At 43.5% G+C, this 24,418-nt stretch overlaps 1 protein-coding gene across 3 annotated transcripts in view; it reads left to right on the plus strand.

Moving 5' to 3' along the window:
- Positions 1-215: 215 nt before the first annotated feature.
- LOC106572350 (uncharacterized) overlaps positions 216-24,418 on the plus strand; it is a 91,128-nt gene continuing 66,925 nt past the window's right edge. For all 3 annotated transcript variants that reach the window (XR_014379027.1, XR_014379026.1, XM_045694040.2), the window contains exon 1: positions 216-364. The gene's annotated coding sequence lies outside the window, so the exon portion shown is untranslated. The remainder of the gene's footprint in view (positions 365-24,418) is intronic.

The raw sequence follows: 24,418 nt of genomic DNA on the forward strand, positions 1-24,418 counted from the left end.
ACTAAATATAGTGTTTCTGATTTATGTACAGAATAATACGGAATTCCAAACATTGTAGATAGCAAGGGGTGCCTTGAGAACCACACAGCAACTACCCTAAATACCTCCAGGTAATTAGCGTGACGCTAAATCATTTTACGGCGACATATTGAGGCCAATATCCCTTAGTTACAGTGACCTACCTACCCACCACAGTGTGAGTGACAGGCTGAGCTGTGCTGCATGCGTCAGGTATGTTAACGCCTTCATCTGAGGCAACAGCACCGTTCCACCGGTAACACCCACAAGTCAAACTGATCGTTCCTACACCACGAGGATTCCGTTTACTTCTGAACTTGGACGCGCTCTCACGGTAAACGAAAAGGTAAGTCAAGAAGCGCATTTTTCTAATCGCTGGGGTCTATTTGAACTGATAAAGGACTGAACTTTCCCGCTTATATCAATAAGTAATCCTATACAGTTGCGTGTAACGTGTAAGAATTACAATTATGTTATGTCAATTAATATGATTTTACCAGCTATACACTTTGGAGTTTTTACATGCCAGACATCAAACTCTGGCTGAAATGTATAGTGACAGATTTTAACAAAGCGTTAAGTAATAAACCTTATCCTATGGCGTGTTGTGCATCTTTGAGATGTGGGTATTATTATATAATATTATTATTATTATTATTATAGTATTATTATAGGCCTTACGTTTGTTCTTATATGGACTACTCTGCACTCTGTGATAACAGAATACCTTGACTAATACAAAGGTAATCAGAGGGAGAACCCAGTCAGACGCCACATGGGCATGCAGTATGACACTATATAGGGCTATATGTTACCCGTCGAAAGATATTGTAACGACTCTGGGTTTATAACTGCTCCCTGCCTGTTTCATTACAATATCAATATGACAATATAGGTTACCTGTCGAAAGATATAAAAATAAAAAAAAAACGTTATGTTTTAATTATTGAACGTGATATAGCCTGGAAAAGTTATTCTGCTCGAGTTAAAAGTTGACGTTTTTTTGTTTTGACATTTTAATTGAACCTTCTTGTCATGACACATGTCAACCCTTTACTTTGTATAGTCTAGACATAGCTAGAGATGTTCTGCTCAAAGAGAGGCTAAACTGAAAATGAGAGATTTGTTGATCTAGGATACCTGTAGTTATTGCAACAGACAGTGAAAGTGACTGGGTGAAAGTGACTGGGTGAAAGTGACTGGGTGAAAGTGACAGTTAAAGTGACTGGGTGAATGTGACTGGGTGAAAGTGAATGTGACTGGGTGAAAGTGACAGTTAAAGTGACTGGGTGAATGTGACTGGGTGAAAGTGAAAGTGACTGGGTGAATGTGACAGTTAAAGTGACTGGGTGAATGTGACTGGGTGAAAGTGACTGGGTGAACGTGACAGTGAAAGTGACTGGGTGAAAGTGACTGGGTGAATGTGACTGGGTGAAAGTGAAAGTGACTGGGTGAAAGTGACAGTTAAAGTGACTGGGTGAATGTGACTGGGTGAAAGTGAAAGTGACGGGGTGAAAGTGACAGTGAAAGTGACGGGGTGAAAGTGACAGTGAAAATGACTGGGTGAAAGTGACTGGGTGAACGTGACAGTGAAAGTGACTGGGTGAAAATGACTGGGTGAAAGTGACAGTGAAAATGACTGGGTGAAAGTGACAGTGAAAATGACTGGGTGAATGTGACAGTGAAAATGACTGGGTGAAAGTGACAGTGAAAGTGACGGGGTGAAAGTGACAGTGAAAATGACTGGGTGAATGTGACAGTGAAAATGACTGGGTGAAAGTGACAGTGAAAGTGACGGGGTGAAAGTGACAGTGAAAATGACTGGGTGAATGTGACTGGGTGAGAGTAGCATTTATATGGGAGAGAAAACAGCCTGTTCTGAGTCTCTCCTAATGATTAATGAGGGGGGGACATTCTTTTCTTTCACACAACCAGCCAAGAGAAGGAGTACACCGACCAGCTAAACTTGAATAGGACTAGTTTCTTAAAAGGCACCATATTCCCTTTATAGTACACTACTTTACACCAGAGCCAGAGGCCCTATGGGCTCTGGTCAAAAGCAGTGCGCTATATAGGGAATAGGGTGGGATTTGGGACGTTCTCTCTCTGGTGGCTGCTAATGCTGTACCCACCAGGGGATCTCTCTAATTCCTCATAACCTACTTTAATACACTGTTATTATTAACATGTAGCAGGGATTAGTTTGAATGTAGTGGCCCCTTGTTTTTTTTGCCATTGCTTAGTTGAGAAGTTAATTAAGCGGTTGTAAAGCAAATGTATTTTCAGTCTGTATCAGTAAAAGCATGTTGGAGTACATTGAACAGAAGTGGCTCCAGACAAGGATACTGTAGGCCTATACAGACAAGGCTACTGTAGGCCTATACAGACAAGGCTACTGTAGGCCTATACAGACAAGGCTACTGTAGGCCTGTACAGACAAGGCTACTGTAGGCCTGTACAGACAAGGCTACTGTAGGCCTATACAGACAAGGCTACTGTAGGCCTGTACAGACAAGGCTACTGTAGGTCTGTACAGACAAGGCTACTGTAGGCCTATAGAGACAAGGCTACTGTAGGCCTATACAGACAAGGCTACTGTAGGCCTATACAGACAAGGCTACTGTAGGCCTATACAGACAAGGCTACTGTAGGCCTGTACAGACGAGGCTACTGTAGGCCTATACAGACAAGGCTACTGTAGGCCTGTACAGACAAGGCTACTGTAGGCCTATACAGACAAGGCTACTGTAGGCCTGTACAGACAAGGCTACTGTAGGCCTATACAGACAAGGATACTGTAGGCCTATACAGACAAGGCTACTGTAGGTCTGTACAGGTCATGCAGTAGCAGCTTGGAGAAATGAACAGTATTTCAGGAAAACCTATGGTAATCCAAAGTAGCATGCTGTTGTTTTCAGCGCTAATGATGAGATATGGTGAGAATTATTTGTCAAGGCTGAAAACTCCTGAAGAAGTGAAAAGACAAAAGCGTGATTATATCTGTCAACGCAAATGTGTGGTTTTCGTTAGACTGTTACTGAGTAAGACTGGTTGGTAAGCACATCAATAGTTCTCCATTCCATTCCCACAGGAAGGAAGAGATAGGTCTACCAGCAAACCACGCACATATCTGAGACTCCCATCCCTCCCTGATACCTACCTGCCTAAATTACTGTAGAGCAGAGCTATGCAATCAATCAAGATTTAGGTGATTTCAAGTATTAGCACTATGCAAACACAAACGGTCCCACGACACAGGAGGGAGAAAGAAGTTGCAACTTCCTCCATGATCACGTCATCATCACCTGGCAGGTTACTGGGGGTTTTTTTTGGTTGTTTTTGTCCAAACAGAAGCCCGGGGTTAACTAGGTCTGGAGGATCGTTTTGTTCTCCAGTCAGTTCTTTACATATGAAGTGTACTGTTGTTAGCATTTGAGGAATAAAAACCCATACGTACATCTCACCTTGTTCAGAGGATTTCCATATTTAGGTCAACACCTGAAACCCCACCTCTTTAAGGAATACCTGGGATAGGATAAAGTAATCCTTCTACCCCTCCCAAAAAAAAGAAGAAAAAAAGATATAGATGTACTATTGTAAAGTGGTTGTTCCACATGGATATCATAAGGTGAATGCACCGATTTGTAAGTCGCTCTGGATAAGAGTGTCTGCTAAATGACGTAAATGTAAATGATTTAAGTTTACATTCACTGTCAAATAGTAATGGAAGTGGTGTGTTGTAATGTACAGATACAATTATCTCAGCTCACCCCCTGAACACTTCCTCCATTACTTCCTCTAGAAATGCAAACATTCATTTTGTGTCGGGTGACACAAAGGAACAGACAGCTAACTGTTCATATGCTAACAGACAGCTAACTGTTCATATGCCAACAGACAGCTAACTGTTCATATGCCAACAGACAGCTAACTGTTCATATGCTAACAGACAGCTAACTGTTCATATGCTGTTCATATGCATACATTTCATTTCATGCATTTAAAAAAAAAAAAAACATTTGTACTGGCCCCCCATGGGAATCAAACCCACAACCCTGGCGTTGCAAACACCATGCTCTACCAACTGAGCCACAGCTCTAGGCTATATAGTGCAATACTTTCACCCTCGTGCAGGGGGGAACACAATTCATTGAATAAAAACTATTTTCGGCAGTTTCAGTTATGGTATCTAAATCGCATTTGAAGCTACTTGTCAGGTTTTTTTTTAAATTTTTTAAATACTAGTCAACCACAGTGACCATAAGAGGACAGAGAGACTAAAGTGGGAAAGATGTACTGTAAGTATGTAGAGAATAAGGGTGTCAGCTGGGTTGGTATGTAGAGAATAAGGGTGTCAGCTGGGTTGGTATGTAGAGAATAAGGGTGTCTGCTGGGTTGGTATGTAGAGAATAAGGGTGTCAGCTGGGCTGGTATGTAGAGAATAAGGGTGTCTGCTGGGTTGGTATGTAGAGAATAAGGGTGTCAGCTGGGTTGGTATGTAGAGAATAAGGGTGTCAGCTGGGCTGGTATGTAGAGAATAAGGGTGTCAGCTGGGTTGGTATGTAGAGAATAAGGGTGTCAGCTGGGCTGGTATGTAGAGAATGAGGGTGTCAGCTGGGCTGGTATGTAGAGAATAAAGGTGTCAGCTGGGTTGGTATGTAGAGAATAAGGGTGTCTGCTGGGCTGGTATGTAGAGAATAAGGGTGTCAGCTGGGTTGGTATGTAGAGAATAAGGGTGTCTGCTGGGCTGGTATGTAGAGAATAAGGGTGTCAGCTGGGTTGGTATGTAGAGAATAAAGGTGTCAGCTGGGCTGGTATGTAGAGAATAAGGGTGTCAGCTGGGTTGGTATGTAGAGAATAAGGGTGTCTGCTGGGTTGGTATGTAGAGAATAAGGGTGTCAGCTGGGCTGGTATGTAGAGAATAAGGGTGTCAGCTGGGTTGGTATGTAGAGAATAAGGGTGTCAGCTGGGCTGGTATGTAGAGAATGAGGGTGTCAGCTGGGCTGGTATGTAGAGAATAAAGGTGTCAGCTGGGTTGGTATGTAGAGAATAAGGGTGTCTGCTGGGCTGGTATGTAGAGAATAAGGGTGTCAGCTGGGTTGGTATGTAGAGAATAAGGGTGTCTGCTGGGCTGGTATGTAGAGAATAAAGGTGTCAGCTGGGTTGGTATGTAGAGAATAAGGGTGTCTGCTGGGCTGGTATGTAGAGAATAAGGGTGTCAGCTGGGTTGGTATGTAGAGAATGAGGGTGTCAGCTGGGCTGGTATGTAGAGAATAAAGGTGTCAGCTGGGTTGGTATGTAGAGAATAAGGGTGTCAGCTGGGCTGGTATGTAGAGAATGAGGGTGTCAGCTGGGCTGGTATGTAGAGAATAAAGGTGTCAGCTGGGTTGGTATGTAGAGAATAAGGGTGTCTGCTGGGCTGGTATGTAGAGAATAAGGGTGTCAGCTGGGCTGGTATGTAGAGAATAAAGGTGTCAGCTGGGTTGGTATGTAGAGAATAAGGGTGTCAGCTGGGCTGGTATGTAGAGAATGAGGGTGTCAGCTGGGCTGGTATGTAGAGAATAAAGGTGTCAGCTGGGTTGGTATGTAGAGAATGAGGGTGTCAGCTGGGCTGGTGTGTAGAGAATAAGGGTGTCTCCTGGGCTGGTACTGTATGTCAGCGTTACTTTAGAATAGGAATAGGAATAGGAATAAGCAAAACACACTGGACCCTAGAAGGACATAGCTGAATAATAATGTTAGTTTCAGTCAGATCCAGTTAGTCCACGTCGAAGACCTATCCATACATGGAGGATGAACTGCAAAAATGTGACATAAAGCACTATGTATGTTGATGCACCATTTATAGAGTATGACATACGCTTATAAGTGATTTGTGAAGCTTTAATGTAGTGCTTATGAAGCCTTAATGTATGCTATCTATTACCTTTATAAATTGTACGTTGTTTAACGTGGGACCGGTCCATCCTCCTTAATGTCGTTATCTGTGATGTCAGGGATATTTTTTAGATTACACTCCCAGCAGGAATTCAATCACGGACCATACGTATTCATCAGTGGTGTAGCTAGATGATGTGTAGGTGGACATTGGACGGAATTCTGATATAGAATGTGCAGTTACATAATAGGGAATCGTGCGTGTTAAATCATTCTTTAAGTGTGAGATTGTTTACACAGGAGTTTGTTTTGGGCTGTTACTATCTTATCTTTTATCAACTAATAGTCTTGCATAGACTTGCCCATCTCTCTGTCAGATACTGAATATGAAACTAAACGTCCAACCGCCACACTGTGTTGTCACCTCATGGCGTATCTAGCCTCAGAATTCATTAGGGATGTAGGTTGAGTCTCAAATGGCATCCTGTTCCCTATATAGTGAACTACTTTTGACCAGAACCTTATGGGTCCTGGTCAAAAGTAGTGCACTACATAGGGAATAGGATGCCATTTGGGATGTAGACTTTAGTCTTCGTTTTGTTTTAGTGTTGGATTGTCATCAGTCACCTTCTCTATCTAACTCTGATGCAGGGTAAGAGGGTAGCTAGATTGAACCACACTTCCTGCTGTTGTTGATTTGCACATACTACTTTACTCTTTTAGGGCCCTTAATCCTCTTGGTTCCTGGAGGAACATAGGGCCCTTAAGCCTCTTGGTTCATGGAGGAACATAGGGCCCTTAATCGTCTTGGTTCCTGGAGGAACATCGGGCCCTTAATCCTCTTGGTTCATGGAGGAACATAGGGCCCTTAATCCTCTTGGTTCATGGAGGAACATAGGGCCCTTAATCCTCTTTGTTTCTTGAGGAACATAGGGCCCTTAATCCTCTTTGTTTCTTGAGGAACATAGGGCCCTTAATCCTCTTGGTTTCTGGAGGAACATAGGGCCCTTAATCCTCTTTGTTTCTTGAGGAAGATAGGGCCCTTAATCCTCTTGGTTTCTGGAGGAACATAGGGCCCTTAATCCTCTTTGTTTCTTGAGGAACATAGGGCCCTTAATCCTCTTGGTTTCTGGAGGAACATAGGGCCCTTAATCCTCTTGGTTTCTTGAGGAACATAGGGCCCTTAATCCTCTTGGTTTCTGGAGGAACATAGGGCCCTTAAGCCTCTTGGTTCCTGGAGGTAGAGCTCTGCTCCCCAACCCGAGCCCGATGGGCCACGACATTATACATCAGGTTAGGGCCGGTTAGAGCCTGTTTATTCATCAATAACTAGGGTACGGGTAGGGCTTGGGTATCACTGAATTGATCATTAACATTTTGAAGCTGAGCCCGTTTGCTTGTGCTCTGCTGCACAGTACATATCATGGTGTAATAAGTGCTTCAACCTCGCCAAATATAAGACCAGAACATTGTCCGAGTCCACAGGAGAGATTATTCTACCTAAAATAATAACGTGTCTTGAGTTTTGACAGAGTTTAGAGTGATGAAAGGTAGCTCGTTTTTCAGCTAACTGTTCTCTGTCTCGTCGTTGAGCGGAACAGCAAGCAGAGTCGTTGCTATGGATATTCATACAAGCAGAGTCATGCACAGAGCGCATGCAGCGCAGGGAGCGAGGGACAGATAGACAAGCAACTAACGGATACTAAAGGAGGAAGTTATTTCTGATTTCGGGTTTGGGCAGGGCCTGGCAGAAGCAATCGGTCCTGGGTAGGGTAGGGCCCGAACATCGCGGGCATGGGTAGGGCTTAAAATTCATGCCCGTACAGAGCTCTACTTGGAGGAACATAGGGCCTTTACTAAAGATCTCCAACTCTGCCAGACTTGGGCTACTTTTCTTGCTTCTGGCCATAGACAAGTGGATGGTTTTGAGTTTGGCTGTTACACTTTGTACATACTGTAGGTTTTACTCACTTCGAGAACCTGTTTCACAGATGTCATTGCAACGTGTTGGTAATAACGATGCAGACAACTCATCAAGCATCTCTCTCTAGTATTTGAATAGTTGGAAAAGAGAAATGTGTTTGTTCTATTGGAGTCTATCATCTTCAGCTGTTTGTGTTCTTCAGTTCCTTTGGAATCTGAAAGAAGTTGACGTCCCTCCAGCTGTTTATGACTGATGAAGCTGGGTTTGGGTGGGTGGGTGGGTGGGGGGGTTTGGTGGTAGTGTTGCTATTCCAGTTATACGAGTGTGTACCCCGAGAAACCTCAGGTTGGTGGGGTAACACCGACAGTTTTTCTGAGTTGAAGTTTGAGTGGAGCAATGGAGGATGGGAGAGGAAGTGGGTGAGCTTGCCCATCCCTAGTGCTCAACCCTGTATGGACCTGAGACCTGGCAACGTCTTCAAGGACTAAAAAACACAGGATATGTCCGTCTCTAGAGAGTCTAGACTCTGCCTATGTGATTATCTGTGTGTTTACGCCGTGTCATCAAACGCCAAGCCCACATACCAGACGAGGCCATCTTTCATCAGACTCTCGTAGATCCTTAAAGACTTTAAGAAAATAGAGACAATCCTGAACATGGAACTAATTGACTGTATAGCTCTCAGCTTTGTAAACATGTGTCTGCACTTGTTAGGGCATAGCCTCTTCGCTCTTCTAAAATCTCTGACCCTTTTGTTTACTTGTTAGCTTAGTGTTTAACTGACAAGATAATGTACAATTAAATGGCCCGTAATAAAAAAAGTCAGTACAGAATTTTCCAAACTATTAGCAGTGTCACGTCCTGACCATAGTAAGCTGTTATTTTCTATGGTAGAGTAGGTCAGGGCGTGACAGGGGGGGTTTTCTAGTTTCGTTTTTTCTATGTTGTTATGTTCTAGTTTTGTATTTCTATGTTGGGTTGTTCTAGTTTTTGTATTTCTATGTTGGGCTTTGTTTGAGATGATCTCCAATTAGAGGCAGCTGGTCATCGTTGTCTCTAATTGGAGGTCATATTTAAGTTGGTGTTTGTCCCACCTGGGTTTGTGGGAGATTGTTTTTGAGTCAGTGTATGTTTCACCTCTGCGTCACGGTTTGTTGTTTTTTTGTCATTCAGTTTATTTATGTATTGCATAGTTTCACAGTATAAATAAAATGTGGAACGACACACACGCTGCACTTTGGTCCGCTCATTCCTACGACAAGCAGCAGCTGTTCAAAGCCTTACATATGGAGTCAACAAACAAAGGCCTCAGATTTGATTTGACAGATTGTTTCCCATAAAGGGAGTTTGGATTCTCCATCCGATTGTTGGGTTCAGATTTGAACTGTGTTTGACACTATGTCATTGCCAATGTTTTTAAACATCACAGATATCATATACACCTTACCGCCTCTTCGTCAAGCACAGATAATCACACAGCCTTTAATAAGTGTGTGGTGTGCTCTGTTATTGGTTGTAGTGTTTATATCTTATCAGTAGACAATGTCCACTGCTGTGACAGGGAGTGGTTAGCCTGCAGAGTTAGATTACCTTAGCTTCTGTATGGCACAGGCTAGAGCCCAGCCAGATACACCTAGCTAGCTTCTGTATGGAACAGGCTAGAGCCCAGCCAGATACACCTACCCAGCTTCTGTATGGCACAGGCTAGAGCCCAGCCAGATATACCTAGCCAGCTTCTGTATGGAACAGGCTAGAGCCCAGCCAGATATACCCAGCTAGCTTCTATATGGAACAGGCTAGAGCCCAGCCAGATACACCTAGCTAGCTTCTGTATGGCACAGGCTAGAGCCCAGCCAGATATACCTAGCTATGGTTCACACTGTTTTATTTAACTTGGCAAGTCAGTTAAGAATACATTCTTATTTACAAAGACGGCATACCGGGGAACAGTAGGTTAAATGCCTTGTTCAGGGGCAGAAGGAGAGATTTTTTTATCTTGTCAGCTGGGGGATTTGATCTAGCAACCTTTACAGTTACTGGCCCAACGCTCTAACCGCTAGGCTACCTGCCACTCACATGTCATGTAGCTCCACAGCAGCACAGGCCAGAGCCCTGCCATTTATGGGGAATAGTTTATTGAAACACCTGAGCTACAGATGTAGGATCTTCATTTGATCACCCTGTTGCAGGGGAACTTTCTTGCAATGCAGGAAAGGTAAAACGTGTAGTGTATTTTAGGTTTAAAAAGGCTTCTGAAGTTTCCACTTTGAAGTTTAAGACTTGATCTTCCCTTACGAAAAATGTAGCAACCCCTTCAAAAATGGCCATTCATTATAATCCACATAATAACTAACATTTCCTGTTGCTGCGGGATTATTTTCTTGCTGTAGAAAACTGTCTCAAATTGAGTTCCTACATCTGTATGCCTCACAGTCGGCTGTGATCCCTCATGCCTAAATAAACTCCCCTCCTTGCATTCAGTTACCAGGATTTATAGCTAATTTCATGTCATTTTACTCATTTTGCCACGGGGCAGAGAGGAAAATGAGCATTTTTACAGCTAATTTCCTGCAATTCTACACATTTTGCCATAAGGCTGAGAGAAATGTTAGTAGTTTTTATTGTGGTATCTGAATGAGAGTGAACCCCCCCCCCCCCCCCCTCGGTCAGTAATCCCGCTACACTAATTTACCAAACCACATCATTTTTATTTTTCTGACATGGGTTAATTATTGAGTAACTCAGTAGCCATGTTTCTTTCCACCGTTTTTTATGCAAGTGAAGTCATATCGTATAAAAAACAATATATGTTTCAGTATAATTTAATAAATGCAGACAGATCATTTGTTTGTGATCTTTTTTGTGTCAGTAACATTCATTCTGCGAGAAATGGCAGTGGAAATGCCTTTATGTGCAAATATTGATATAATAACCATCATATCAAAGTAAACTTGGAGTCATGTGATCCTCTCACTACGACTCGGGGAAACCATGCAATTTATAGCAGTGTTTATTAGGCTACAGATTAAATAATTTATAAACTTCACATGGGTGGTGAAAGTGCACGGTGATCCTTCATGCTCCTTTCCAATAAATATCGAGGGTCTGATTCTTGTGACATGACGACTGACTGATGTTTTGACAAATAAACATAAAAATGTAGACTAGCCTTCCTGCACTGTATCTACCAGCTGTTGGCTAGAGCTCACCTGCCAAGACCAGAGTAGGCCTGTGACAAAACCATCGGTAGAGGTGAAAATACGACGGAAACACATTGAACTTTTGATTTTTATTCGGCGCATGATAACTTAAGCACTGATTTTTATCTGCAACAAGTATGTTTGGTAGAAACACACTTGTGGGAAAATATGAATATTGTCTTTATGCAGATTCTAGAATATTTGCATGAAAATCTGTCACCGATTGGATGGAGTAATTCTGCTTTGAATGTTGATAAACTGATAAACTGATAAACCACTCCCTGTCACGGCAGTGGACATTGTCTACTGATAAGATATAAACACTACAACCAATAACAGAGCACACCACACACTTATTAAAGGCTGTATGATTATCTGTGCTTGACGAAGAGGTGGTAAGGTGAAAATGGCTCTTGAATGTTTTGCTACACCTACTGGAGATGCTCTTCTTTGACTACACCGAATGATTATTCTATTGTCGTCCGACATTAAACTTGTTGTTGTCGTTATGAAAGAGTATAAACAGAAAAATGACAGCAGCGTGGTATTTTAACACCAATAAACCCATCTGTTAAAAATGAATTTAGTATATGTCAATCTACCAAACCAGGCAACTAAAAGCAAGTTTCTAAACAATGTTTTGGTTTCTTTCTAGCTTTAAGTTAGCTGGCTAGCCAGTTTAAATAATGACCATATCATACAGCTGACAACGTCTTCACTTTAGCTAATTTGTATGAATTATTACAGGAAAATAAAAACTCACGACAAGATTATTAGTTACAAGTTAATGTCAAGCTAATTACAGAAAATAGCTTAGGGTTGGGAGTGTGACGAAATTAAAGCAGGGCATTCTACCGGAGAATGTTAGAACATGGACACTGTCTCGTTGGCCTAACATTATATTCTAATTTGACTTTGGTGCAGGTCATGTCTTCACAATACCGTCTCTGGTAAACACAAACTATATCAAATAAAATCAAAGTTTATTTGTCACAAGCACAGGATACAGAAGGTGTAAACGGTACAGTGAAATGGTTACTTGCATAGTGAAGTCTTTTGTTTAGACATGTAGCGAGCTAGCTAGCTAAACAATTAACCGTAATCCCAACAACCAACCGTAAACACACAGTCCAGTTCATAGTGAATGATGGCAGGTCCTACTGTAAACACACAGTCCAGTTCATAGTGAATGATGACAGGTCCTACTGCCTGTAAACACACTGTCCAGTTCATAGTGAATGATGACAGGTCCTACTGCCTGTAAACACACAGTCCAATTCATAGTGAATGATGACAGGCCCTACTGCCTGTCAACACACAGTCCAGTTCATAGTGAATGATGACAGGTCCTACTGCCTGTAAACACACAGTCCAGTTCATAGTGAATGATGACAGGTCCTACTGCCTGTAAACACACTGTCCTACTTCCTGTATGATGGCAGGCCCTACTTCCTGTAAACACACAGTCCAGTTCATAGTGAATGATGACAGGTCCTACTGTAAACACACAGTCCAGTTCATAGTGAATGATGACAGGCCCTACTGCCTGTAAACACACTGTCCTACTTCCTGTATGATGGCAGGCCCTACTTCCTGTAAACACACAGTCCAGTTCATAGTGAATGATGACAGGCCCTACTGCCTGTAAACACACTGTCCTACTTCCTGTATGATGGCAGGCCCTACTTCCTGTAAACACACAGTCCAGTTCATAGTGAATGATGACAGTCCAGTTCAAAGTGAATGATGACAGGCCTGTGTGGCAAATGGCTTGTTTGCATATAGACCTACTGTAGCTCTGATTGGCTATACTGCACCGGTTTGCGTAGACTCTGGTCCTGGACGAGGCAGATTGTCACGTCCTGACCAGTATAAGGATTATTTGCTATTGTAGTTTGGTCAGGACGTGGCAGAGGGTATTTGGTTTATGTGTTTCGGGGTGATGGTTTATGTAGTAGGGTGTTTGATTTATTATTTCCGGGTTTTGGTCTATGTTCTATGTTTTGTATTTCTATGTTCTTTCTGATTTGTGGTATTTCTATGTGTAGGTTAATGGGGGGTTGGACTCTCAATTGGAGGCAGGTGCTTTCTCGTTGCCTCTGATTGAGAGTCCTATATATGGGTAATTGTTTGGTGTAGTGTTGTGGGAGATTGTTTCTTGTTTTGCCTGTGTGAGCATGACAAGACTGTTTTGTTGTTCGTGCGTTCTTCGTTTTGTTATTTTGGTGTTCTCTTTATTTAAAATAAATAACAAGATGAGCATCCACATTCCTGCTGCGTTTTGGTCCTCTATTCCCGACGACAACCGTTACACAGATATTTTTATTTGGTTTTATTTACTGCAGTGTCTATTAATTGTCAAGACGCACTGCTGCTTTCTCACTCTATATTGCTATAGAATTTTCACCTTAGTATACATAATTCCCAAACATTCTTAAGAATTTATAAATACTTGGACATGACCTATGCTCGCTTATCAGAATATGTTTAAAAAGTGTCATATTCTTACAGGGGGTATATATATATATATATATATATATATATATATGTTTTTACAAGATGTTGTGCTGCAACAGTGCTGTCAGTTCCACTTTAAGGGCTCTATTCAACCCATAGCAACGTTCCCGTGGTCGCAGAGATTTTATTCAAGGTAAACGATGCGTATGTCGACTCAATCGGAAAAAACATTGACATTTTATTTTAACTTGGATCTTCCAGCGATACGGATTGAAATCCAGCCCTTCAGTAACCCCTCTATCTAAAGCAATGAGAGGGACTAGCATGCAAAGTCTACATACTGTAGATTACAATGTCGTCTATCGTAGAAATTACAGTCTTGGAAGAATGACTGTAACCTACCTACCTACCTGACAGACAGACAGATAAAAATGTACTGTGGTTTTAGTCTGTGCTATAATGGTTTTAAAGCTGTCGGGGTTTTAGTGGTGATTTCTCTACCGTGTTAGACCAGAGGTTATCCTGGGTCTTTCACTCTCTCTCTCTCTCTCTCTCTCTCTCCTCCCTGTTCCATACCCATCCAAGTATTTACAGTGTATGTTAAAGATCAACTTAAAAGGTAGGAAGACCCTGTTTTAGCTCATTAGCCAACCAAAAAAGACACATTGTTAAACTGAGGGTACTTTTTAAACGTACTGTTTGTTAATCATCCCTTAAACACTGAAGACTGAAAACTTCCTGAAAGAACGACGGAGATTAGTGATGAAAGGTGACTGACTAGAGACTAACTTCACACACTAACAGGCAGGAAGCCTAGTTACAGCACTCAGTCCCAAACACGTTTCGTTTAATAAGTTTTTCAAGGTACCAAAGTGCCTTGTTTGGAAAGGGAAGTCATTGTGACTTTTTTTTGCTTGGCACGTGCTTCCTGTACGCTTTTCAGATATCACTGTCGTAAAGACCAACTTCCAACTTCCACATTCCAAGCTCATCAAGGTTCTGATAACGTTTTATGAGGGGCAAGCTATGAGGGGCAAGCTATGAGGGGCAAGCTATGAGGGGCAAGCTATGAGGGGTAAGCTATGAGGGGCAAGCTATGAGGGGCAAGCTATGAGGGGTAAGCTATGAGGGGTAAGCTATGAGGGGCAAGCTATGAGGGGTAAGCTATGAGGGGCAAGCTATGAGGGGTAAGCTATGAGGGGTAAGCTATGAGGGGCAAGCTATGAGGGGTAAGCTATGAGGGGTAAGCTATGAGGGGCAAGCTATGAGGGGTAAGCTATGAGGGGCAAGCTATGAGGGGCAAGCTATGAGGGACAAGCTATGAGGGGCAAGCTATGAGGGGCAAGCTATGAGGGGTAAGCTATGAGGGGCAAGCTATGAGGGGTAAGCTATGAGGGGTAAGCTATGAGGGGCAAGCTATGAGGGGTAAGCTATGAGGGGTAAGCTATGAGGGGCAAGCTATGAGGGGTAAGCTATGAGGGGCAAGCTATGAGGGGCAAGCTATGAGGGGCAAGCTATGAGGGGCAAGCTATGAGGGGTAAGCTATGAGGGGCAAGCTATGAGGGGCAAGCTATGAGGGGTAAGCTATGAGGGGTAAGCTATGAGGGGTAAGCTATGAGGGGTAAGCTATGAGGGGCAAGCTATGAGGGGTAAGCTATGAGGGGTAAGCTATGAGGGGTAAGCTATGAGGGGCAAGCTATGAGGGGCAAGCTATGAGGGGCAAGCTATGAGGGGCAAGCTATGAGGGGTAAGCTATGAGGGGCAAGCTATGAGGGGCAAGCTAGAGGGGTAAGCTATGAGGGGCAAGCTATGAGGGGTAAGCTATGAGGGGCAAGCTATGAGGGGCAAGCTATGAGGGGTAAGCTATGAGGGGTAAGCTATGAGGGGTAAGCTATGAGGGGCAAGCTATGAGGGGTAAGCTATGAGGGGTAAGCTATGAGGGGTAAGCTATGAGGGGCAAGCTATGAGGGGCAAGCTATGAGGGGCAAGCTATGAGGGGCAAGCTATGAGGGGCAAGCTATGAGGGGTAAGCTATGAGGGGCAAGCTATGAGGGGCAAGCTATGAGGGGCAAGCTATGAGGGGTAAGCTATGAGGGGTAAGCTATGAGGGGCAAGCTAAAGGGTCTATCTACACCCTGGAATCGTTTACTGAATCGATGGACAGATAAGAGCTGGTGCAGAGTTGTTGGCGACTGTTTCGTGTATCTGACTCTTTTATGATGGATTATGGATTATGCATCCAAAATGTCACCCTATACCCTACATAGTGCACTACGCTGACCCAGATGGGCCTGTGTTGTGTAAAAGTTTATTACCAGTGTAATAAGTGATCAGTCATAAGAAGAGACATCAGCTGTGCTGCTTCTCCACAGAAAATCTATATATTTTTTTGTTGCTCTTGAAAAAGAGGAAGTAGGTTTCAGGTTCAAATGCTGGGATGGGTTTGTGACGCAGACGGGAGAGTAGAGAGGGGAGAGGTGAGACTGGAATCTGAAGTTAAATGTCTACTGTTTGCTGATCCAATCTGGTGCTTCCGTCCCTAACCAAGGAGGGCCTACAGCACCACCTAGATCTTCTGCACAGATTATGTCAGACCTGGGCCCTGGCAGTAAATCTCAGTAAGACAAAAATAATGGTGTTCCAAAAAAATTCCAGTTCCCAGGACCACGAATACAAATTCCATCTAGACACCGTTGCCCTAGAGCACACAAAAAACGATACATTCCTCGGCCTAAACATCAGCTCCACAGGTAACTTCCACAAAGCTGTGAACGATCTGAGAGACAAGGCAAGCAGGGCCTTCTATGCCATCAAAAGGAACATCAAATTCGACATACCAATTAGGATCTGGCTAAAAATACTTGAATCAGTTATAGAACCCACTGCCATTTATGGTTGTGAGGTCTGGGGTCTGCTCACCAACCAAGAATTCACCAAATGGGACAAACACCAAATAATGCATGCAGAGCAGAATTAATGCCGATACTCGCTAATGATCAAAATCCAGGAAAGAGACGTTAAATTCTACAACCACCTAAAAGGAAGCAATTCCTAAACCTTCCATAACAAAGCCATCACCTACAGAGAGATGAACCTGGAGAAGAGTCCCTTAAGCAAGCTGGTCCTGGGGCTCTGTTCACAAACACAAACAGACCCCACAGAGCCCCAGGACAGAAACACAATTAGACCCAACCAAATCATGAGAAAACAAAAAGATAATTACTTGACACAAAAAACAGAGAAACTAGAATGCTATTTTTCCCTAAACAGAGAGTACACAGTGGCAGAATACCTGACCACTGTGACTGACCCAAACTTAAGGAAAGCTTTGACTATGTACAGACTCAGTGAGCATTGCCTTGCTATTGAGAAAGGCCGCTGTAGGCAGACCTGGCTCTCAAGAGAAGACAGGCTATGTGCAACACTGCCCACAAAATGAGGTGGAAACTGAGCTGCACTTCCTAACCTCCTGCTAAATGTATGACCATATTAGAGACACATATTTCCCTCAGATTACACAGACCCACAAAGAATTTGAAAATTAACCCGATTTTGATAATCTCCCATATCTACTGGGTGAAATACCACAGTGTGCCATCACAGCAGCAAGATTTGTGACCTGTTGCCACAAGAAAGAGCAACCAGTGAAGAACAAACACCATTGTAAATACAACCCATATTTATGTTTATTTATTTTCCCCTTTGTACTTTAACTATTTACACATCATATGACATTTGAAATGTCTTTATTCTTTTTGAACGTTTGTGATTTTGGTCATTTTAATTGTTTATTTCACTTTTTTTTTAAATAATCTACTTCACTTGCTTTGGCAATGTTAACATATGTTTCCCATCACAATAAAGCCCTTCAATTTAAATGTAAATTGAATTGAGTAGAAAGGGGAGAGGTGAAAGGGTGGCTATTCAAAGTGATCGATTTATTTGGTATTTTGCAATCGAGAACTTCTGCAGCTAGAAAGGCCTAGAAAGGCCTACCTCTGTCAGACCGCGTGCTGTCCCACCCAGCAGAACAGGACACACACACACATACTCGTACACACACGCAAAGCTAGCATGGAGAAGGAGAACATGGCGGGGCATGCCTTGGCCAAGGGCCACCACAGTGAGACAGCCAACCTGCCCTACCCTAACAGACACACCTTGTACTGTTCTGGTCTGAACCCTGAACCCTTTCATAGTGTGCTGACAGCAGGCCTGGCTCTATAGCAGGAACAGTCGTACAAAACAATTGTGAAACATCTGGAGGAGGGGGGGGGGGGGGGGTTCTCAGGGGTGGGGGTGGGGCGGGGTTCTCAGGGGTGGGGGTGGGGGGGTTCTCAGGGGTGGGGGTGGGGCGGGGTTCTCAGGGGTGGGGGGGTTCTCAGGGGTGGGGGTGGGGGGGTTCTCAGGGGTGGGGGTGGGGGGGGTTCTCAGGGGTGGGGGGGTTCTCAGGGGTGGGGGGGTTCTCAGGGGTGGGGGTGGGGGGGGGTGTTCTCAGGGGTGGGGTGGGGGGGGGTTCTCAGGGGTGGGGGGGTTCTCAGGGGTGGGGGTGGGGGGGTTCTCAGGGGTGGGGGTGGGGGGGGTTCTCAGGGGTGGGGGTGGGGGGGTTCTCAGGGGTGGGGGTGGGGGGGTTCTCAGGGGTGGGGGTGGGGGGGTTCTCAGGGGTGGGGGTGGGGCGGGGTTCTCAGGGGTGGGGGGGTTCTCAGGGGTGGGGGTGGGGGGGTTCTCAGGGGTGGGGGTGGGGGGGTTCTCAGGGGTGGGGTGGGGGGGTGTTCTGAGGAACCATTGCAGACAAGAGGGTTGGCTCTATAGTACTGACTGACAACAGGCTGATTGGTTCTCTGTCTGTGGCTCCTCAACCAACTGAACTAGACGGAGAAGAAGAAGAGTGTTCTGTACGACTGTACTATCAGCCAGACCTGCTGTATCAGGACAACTTCTGATGGAATAAAAAAAAAAAAACAAGTTAGTTGGTGGACATACTTTGTGTGCTGGGAGGGAGTCTTTCTTGGTTCAAACATTACAGTGCTATTTTATTTATTTAACCTTTTATTTAACTTGTAAAGTCAGTTAAGAACAAATATCTTATTTACAACGACGGCCTACCTTGACCGAACCTGGACGACGCTGGGCCAATTGTGCGCCGCCTTATGGGACTCCCAATCACGGCCGGATGTGATACAGCTTGGAATCAAACCAGGGACTGTCGTGACGCCTCTTGCACTGAGATGCAGTTCCTTAGATTGCTGTGCCACTCGGGTGCTCCAAATGACTAACAGCCATACCTGTGACCCATAGACCCATACAATCAACATGAACACTTAACCCTCCCCCGAACCCCGCACTGCAATCGAGAGGGGTTGCTGGGTAAACTGATCATTCAAGCAGACAAACCCTGCCCGGACATGAATTTTACATTTACATTTGAGTCATTTAGCAGAGGCTTTTATTCAGAGCGATTTACAATTATTGCATTGATCTTAAGAGAGGATTGTGATGTGTTGTTTTTTCAGCTGTCTACATTTTCTCTTAAGAGTATTTACCAGCGAAGTCAGTGGTAGTAGGACAAGACAAGTACAGTTGTTATTTATTTAAGATGCTCTTTTAAAGAGGTACTGTAGGGTTTCAGATGTTCCACTATTGGGGTGGAACACACACACACACACACACACACACACACACCACACACACACACACACACACACACACACACACACACACACACACACACACACACACATACACATACACACACACACACACACACACACACACACACACACACACACACACACACACACACACACACACACACACACACACACACACACACCTATACAGAGGTTATGTCAGAGGAGAGCAGGGTGTCATGCTTGTGCGCACAGCAACCAGGGGTAGTCATCCACAACCCACAGAGACCACAGCCTATGGACCAGCCTATAGACCAGCCTATGGACCAGCCTATGGACCAGCCTATGGACCAGCCTATAGACCAGCCTATGGACCAGCCTATGGACCAGCCTATGGACCAGCCTATAGACCAGCCTATGGACCAGCCTATGGACCAGCCTATGGACCAGCCTATGGACCAGCCTATGGACCAGCCTATGGACCAGCCTATGGACCAGCCTATGGACCAGCCTATGGACCAGCCTATGGACCAGCCTATGGACCAGCCTATAGACCAGCCTATAGACCAGCCTATAGACCAGCCTATAGACCAGCCTATTGTAGCTTCATCTCAGTGAGGTAGTTATCACTGTTGTCTGCAGTAGTGACAGCGGTGGAAAAAGTACCTAATTGTCATACTTGAGTAAAAGTAAAGATACCTTCATAGAAAATGACTCAAGTAAAAGTGAAAGTCACCCAGTAAAATACTACTTGAGTAAAAGTATAAAAGTATTTGGTTTTAAATACTACTACATGTAAGGATCAAAAGTAGAAGTATAAATCATTTCAAATTCCTTATATTAAGCAAACCAGACAGCATGATTTTATTTTTTTATTTTTATTTACTTACGGATAACCAGGGGCACACTCCAACACTCAGACATAATTTAAAAACGAAGCATTTGTGTTTAGTGAGTCCACGAGGATTAGAGGCAGTAGGGATCAGAGGCAGTAGGGATGACCAGGGAAGTGTGTGAATTGGAAAATGTTCCTGTCCTGCTAAGCATTCAGAATGTAAAATAATAATTTTGGGTATCAGGGAAAATGTAGTGGAGTAAAAGTTTTCAAAAATATAAATACTAAAGTAAAGTACAGTTACCCCCTCCCCCCAAAAAATTACTTAAGTAGTACTTTAAAGTATTTTTACGTAAGTACTTTACACCACTGAGTAATGGTGTGCTGGTCTGCTGTTTGTACACTCGCATCCGCCCACAATTCATATTGACCCATCCGCAACTGCCCGGCTAAATGTGATAAAGTGAAAATCTGAGGCCCACAACTGACCCAAACACGCAAATAGAAAATGTGCTGTAGGCGATGATGATGATGATGATGATGATGATGATGATGATGAGATGATGGAACAGTTTTTGGACAGGGGGTGCAGGATTTCTTTGGCCTGATTTAGATATGTTTATAAATTCCGACATGGCAGGCTATTTGTTAGTCAACTTGTCTGTGATTAGATACATGGAGCTTCTCTTCTTTTCTTCTAGAAGACTAAATAAACCTTTGCTCACCAGAATTATGTCATATTAAAATAGATAGAATGAATGCATTAATGTAGTTGACAACAGTAGAGTTCTCTCTGTTTCTTTCACGGAACAAAGACGTTTAGGGTCCGGGGAGAAAAAGAAAAACGAAAAAAAAAAAACGAAAAAAAAAAAAAACAGGAAAGATTTTCTGTGCAAACTTTCCGAATGACGTCAGTTTGACCGGTTGTAAAGGGGGGAAAAAAGCTATTAAAACTACCCAGCATGTTTCTGATAAGATTTCAATTCGGCTTGGATGTATATTTTATGTGGTTGAAATACTATCAGTTTTTATGATGCTGATAAAGATAGCACCTCTACCGACAGTATTTAGCTTAGTATCTAACTCTCTCAATATGCTATTATTGGCTACTATTAACAACTTTGGTGCAACACAAATAAAATAATACTTTTTTTTTTTATAACAAATGCACTTTCTCCCACGTTGGATAATGGTCCTAGAACATGTTGTTATGTGCATAATAGCTAAGTTAACCAGCATATTGGTGTTGAGAACAATGCGGTGGAGGCAGCAGCGGAGTTAGGAGACGAGAAAACGGCGCTTGCCGTCAGGAGAGAGGAAACCCCAGCTTAATTAGGTCTATAATCAATAACCTAACTGTTAAATGTGCCTGGCTTTATAAATCATCCATATATCTCATTTTATATTACATTTGAGTCATTTAGCAGACGCTCTTATCCAGAGCGACTTACAGTAGTGAATGCATACATTTCATACATTTTTTTCTTCCCCGTATTCTTTTTTTCTCCGTACTCTCTACAGAAATAAGACAGATCCTGCTTCTGTTGCCTGTTTTGAGTGTTTGTTTAATAGCCTACTGACTCCGTGAGCATCAAGTGTCACCCAACTACATGTTGGATAAACAATTTCACAAATTTGTCTGTTTTTAATCTTTGCTGTAATAAATCAAATCAAAGTACATCAGCTGATATTCTCAAAGTGCTGTACAGAAACCCAGCCTAAAACCCCAAACAGCAAGCAAAGCATGTGAAAGAAGCACGGTGGCTAGGAAAAACTCCCTAGGAAAAACTCCCTAGAAAGGCCAAAAACCTAGGAAGAAACCTAGAGAGGAACCAGGCTATGAGGGGTGGCCAGTCCTCTTCTGGCTGTGCAGGGTGGATATTATAACAGAACATGGTCAAGATGTTAAAATGTTAAAATGTTCATAAATGACCAGCATGGTCAAATAATAATAATCATAGTAGTTGTCGAGGGTGCAACAAGCACGTCCGGTGAACAGGTCAGGGTTCCATAGCCGCAGGCAGAACAGTTGAAACTGGAGCAGCAGCACGGCCAGGTGGACTGGGGACAGCAAGGAGTCATCATACCAGGTAGTCCTGAGGCATGGTCCTAGGGCTCAGGTCCTCCGAGAGAAAGACAGAAAGCGAGAAAGAGAGAATTAGAGAGAGCATATTTAAATACACACAGGACACCGGATAAGACAAGAGAAATACTCCAGATGTAACAGACTGACCCTAGCCCCCTGACACATAAACTACTGCAGCATAAATACTGGAGGCTGAGACAGGAGGGATCAGAAGACACTGTGGCCCCATCCGATGATACCCCCGGACAGGGCCAAACAGGCAGGATATAACCCCACCCACTTTGCCAAAGCACAGCCCCCACACCACTAGAGGGATGTCTCCAACCACCAACTTACCGTCCTAAGACAAGGCCGAGTATAGCCCACAACGATCTCCGCCATGGCACAACCCAAGGGGGGGGGGCGCCAACCCAGACAGGAAGACCACGTCAGTGACTCAACCCACTCAAGTGACGCACCCCTCCCATGGACGGCATGGAAGAACACCAGTAGGCCAGTGACTCAGCCCCTGTAAAAGCGTTAGAGGCAGAGAATCCCAGTGGAAAGAGGGGAACCGGCAAGGCAGAGACAGCAAGGGCGGTTCGTTGCTCCAGCCTTTCCGTTCACCTTCACACTCCTGGGCCAGACTATACTTAATCATAGGACCTACTGAAGAGATAAGTCTTCAGTAAAGACTTAAAGGTTGAGACTGAGTCTGCGTCTCTCACATTGGTAGGCAGACCATTCCATAAAAATGGAGCTCTATAGGAGAAAGCCCTACCTCCAGCCGTTTGCTTAGAAATTCTAGGGACAATTAGGAGGCCTGCGTCTTGTGACCGTAGCGTACGTGTAGGTATGTACGGCAGGACCAAATCAGAAAGATAGGTAGGAGCACGCCCATGTAATGCTTTGTAGGTTAGCAGTAAAACCTTGAAATCAGCCCTTGCCTTAACAGGAAGCCAGTGTAGGGAGGCTAGCACTGGAGTAATATGATCAAATTTTTTGGTTCTAGTCAGGATTCTAGCAGCCGTATAAATAATAAAGGCTTTACAGTTTTCCTTTGTTAGAACAGCCTCTCTGGTGTTATTTATAATCTATTTAGTGTTGTTTACACTGTTACAAATTGTCAGAAAAAGTACATTTATAATAATAATAACCCTCCTTTTTCCTTGAAACCTTTATTTAACAAGTCAGTTAAGAATAAATTCTTATCTACAATGACGGCCTACCCCGGCCAAACCCTAACAACGCTGGCCCAATTGTGCGCCGCCCTACGGGACTCCTAATCACCCATTAAGAAAATTACTGTAAAAACTGTTAAATCCCTGTGGGTGGATGAGGAATTGAAAAATGTTATGGTTGACAGGGATGTGGCAAAAGGAATGGAAAATAAGTCTGGCTGCACAACCGATTAGCAAACGTACTGCAAATTGAGAAATCATGAAACTGAACTGAATACAAATAAGAAGAAACTACACTATGAAACAAAGATAAATGATATAAAGAATGAAAGTAAAAAGCTTTGGAGCACCTGAAATTTTGGGCAAAAAGGCAAACTCGACTCCATCACTCATTGAATCGGATGGCTCGTTCATCACAAATCCCACTGATATTACCAACTACTTTAATTATTTTTTAATCGGCAAACTTAGGCATGACATGCCAGCAACAAACACTGACATCACGCAACCAAGTATAACGAATCAAATGATGAAAGACAAACATTGTAATTTTTGAATTCCGTAAAGTGAGTGTGGAAGAAGTGAACATAATCCAGGTAGAATCAAGAATTCTCCAGGGCAGCTGTCTGGGCCCCTCTACTTTTTCATGACATGCCACTGGCCTTGAGTAAAGCCATTGTGGCTACGTATGCGGATGACTCAACACTGGGCTCAACACTGGCTCCCGAGTGGTGCCGAACACTGCATCTCAGTGTTAGAGGCGTCACTAAAGACCCTGGTTCGATCCTGGGCTGTATCACAAATGGCCGTGATCGGGAGTCCCATAGTGCGTCGCACATTTGGCCCAGCGTCGTCCGGGTTAAGGGAGGGTATGTCCGGCCGTCATTGTAAAATAAGAATTTGTTCTTAACTAGCTTGCCTAGTTAAATAAAGGTAAAATAAACAATAAAATAAAAACGCTAGACACGTCAGTTACTACAGAGAGTGAAATGACTGCAACACTTAACAAAGAGCTGCTGTTAGTTTCAGAATGGGTGGCAAGGAATATCTTAAATATTTAAAAAACTAATAGCATTGTATTTGCGACAAATCATTCACTAAACCTCAACTAAATCTTGTAATAAATAATGTGGAAATTGAGTAAGTTGAGGTGACTAACCTGCTTCGAGTTACCCTGGATTGTAAACTGTCATGGTCAAAACATTGATACAACAGTAGCTAAGATGGGGAG

Source organism: Salmo salar, chromosome 01, assembly GCF_965601325.2.
Source record: "Salmo salar chromosome 01, fSalSal1, whole genome shotgun sequence".
NCBI lineage: Eukaryota > Metazoa > Chordata > Actinopteri > Salmoniformes > Salmonidae > Salmo > Salmo salar.